The 2596-nt window shown below is 46.4% G+C and overlaps 1 long non-coding RNA gene across 1 annotated transcript; it reads right to left on the bottom strand.

The window, feature by feature from the left end:
• Positions 1-811: 811 nt before the first annotated feature.
• Positions 812-2094, bottom strand: LOC123049196 (uncharacterized). Its single transcript, XR_006423474.1, has 2 exons — positions 1670-2094; positions 812-1114 (listed from the first exon to the last, which is right to left on the bottom strand). It is a non-coding gene; the product is annotated as an uncharacterized lncRNA (long non-coding RNA).
• Positions 2095-2596: the final 502 nt, after the last annotated feature.

Genomic DNA, 2596 nt, shown 5'->3' with positions numbered 1-2596 from the left:
CTTGGTTAATCATTCGAAGGAGCATAGATCATATGCGGATGTCGTTCAATCTCCTAGAGTTTTCTCTGCTCCAGTTCCTGCGATCAGATCAGGTAATCCACATGCAGCTTCGGTTTCGGAGCGCCTGACGCAATCTTTGCCTGCCTTAAACTCCGTATTAACTTCCCCCAATAATCTTGCCCTCGGAAGGGCGGGATCGACGGGTTTTCAAAATTCTGGGCCTCTTCCATACTGTAACTCTCCTGTAGCCCATACTAATTAGGGGCCTTTCTGCGTCCGGTGCCTTGACTCAGGCCATCTTCGGCCCAGTTGCACGAGCCGTATCCATTGCAAGGGCTGCAAGCGGCTTGGCCATATTCAAGCTAATTGTAGATATGGGGGAGCAATTAACGCTTCGGCCTCCGATTTTCAACCTTCTAATCTGCATCTTTATGATGATATCCATCTGTTTTTCCAAAAGCACAATGAAGGATTGAATTGGAAGAGCTTTTTCTCTTAATAGAGAGGTCTGGTTGTTGTTGGTAGGCTTTCCAGCAGATCTGAGGAACTTTACTGAACTCTCTAATGCCAGTTAAATCTGAGAATGGGTGGGTAACCAAACCAAACCTGAACCAAACCCACGTGATGACGTTTTGGAAACTGAACCAAACTAACACCACTTAATTGGCATTGGCACCCAACCCAAACTAAACCACATGACAAATTCCTCAAAACCAAACTAACCCATTCTAGGAACTATGGTTTTAGCCTATGGTTCTATATCAGTTCCCCGCCCATACATGTACAGCTCAATACAAGAACGATCCTGCACTTGGACAGCTAAAAACATAGCACCAGCTTAATAACAACTTACATATTCTGCACTACCAATACTTAAATTGATGAACACTTCACAGCTTCATAACATGTACTAGTACAAAACACAGATTCTGAAGCACAAATATTACACTTGACAGCTTACATATTCTGCACAAGCAACACTTGAAGTCCAGAGGTAATAACAAACGGAGCTGAATTAAGGGTGATAATTGATTCCAAGCCGGGATTGTGTTACGCCATCTACCGATGATGGATGTCACCGAGTTCTCATGGCGGTAGTAGTCTGTACCTTGATCTGAAAAGACAAAAAAAATTAGAACTTGTAACCATGATATATCTTTACATTGACACCCAGTTCTCATTCACAATATGGCAAGTCATCTCTAGCCAATTTCAAAAACTGTTGTTAATAATTTTAATCAAACAGGTTTCCCCTAATAAGAGGCCTAAACAAATTTTAAAAACTGTTAGAAAAATGGAAGTTTTATTACCCCTGAACATCTGCATCATAGATGCATATAGCCACAATTAACATGGTTCAAAAAAAGGGGGCAGTACTGCTGCATCTTTCCATGCAAGATTCAGACACTGTATCATGCAAGATTCAGACATTGTATCATCCAATGCTCATATACATTTACTTTTAGTCTGAAGATTATTTGCATAGATGGGTCACTTGTTTCTACTACTGCACATACCCCGAACACCACAACAACTGCTACTACCGGAGGTAATTCTTTGCGGGTCTGATTTCTACCAGCGCCAAAAATATACAGTGTCTAATGGATCGATGGGTTGGATCGAGGAAAAAAATGGGGGCGAGGGGGAAGATGGATTGATGGCTCTGTACCTGCGGCGGCTGCTGCTGGAGGACGGCGCCGTCGACGAACTCGAGGGCGGAGGCACCGGATGCTCCTCTCGTTGATGGGGGAGGGAGGGGCTGGAGACGAACCCTAGCCGCCAAGCGCACGAGTGCTGCAGCTAGGTGGAGTAACCTCTGCCGGAGACGACGGAGCAGGTGGCCGGCATCGTGGTTGGTGAGGAGACAGGATGTGCAGTCGAGGGAACCGGCCAGGCCCGCAAGGGAGAGCGCGAGGAAGAGCGCCCCGTGCGTGGTGACGGGCCGCTTGCGTCGGCAAGGCGGCGCTGGCTCCGAGGCTCTGCCTCCAAGGAGGTGGTTAGTGCCTTGGCGGCCGGCGGCGGCGGAGGCCTGGAGGATGGAGGGACCGAGGGAGAGAGGGAATGCGTGATTGGGCTTGCTCCAGGGCGAGGAACCGGTTGGACCTATAGTTTACACCCGTGTTAGACCAAACTTATTAAGCCCATAACAAACTGTACCCGAATTAGTTTTTCTACGTACCCAAAACCAAACCAAACTAAGAAAAGTTCAGCCCCAAAAAAACTGAACCGATCAAAACCAGAAGAAAAACCAAACCATTTTACCCGGTTATTTAAAATTTGTTCTCATATTTAATGCCACTGCCAGTTTTGGGAGATTAATGTCGTGGCATAGATCAAAATCTATAGATGATGTTGTTGCTGTTAAAAGTCAGTGTGTATGCTCTCAGAGATATCCCTGTCAGTATCCTTATCTCAGGTACAAATAGTTTCAGAGGTCAGTCCTGGACATGTCCTGTTATCATTTTTTAGGACATTCCTTTGGAGGGGCCACCAGAGGAGGACCCAATGCCTGCTGATGGGAATCCTCATCCACGGCCACAGGAGCAATTTCATCACCCAAACCACAACAATCATGTTGTGGGGCCAGTTGCTTTCC

Source organism: Triticum aestivum, chromosome 2D (assembly GCF_018294505.1).
Source record: "Triticum aestivum cultivar Chinese Spring chromosome 2D, IWGSC CS RefSeq v2.1, whole genome shotgun sequence".
NCBI classification, from domain to species: domain Eukaryota; kingdom Viridiplantae; phylum Streptophyta; class Magnoliopsida; order Poales; family Poaceae; genus Triticum; species Triticum aestivum.
This window is presented reverse-complemented; position numbering and strand designations above follow the sequence as displayed.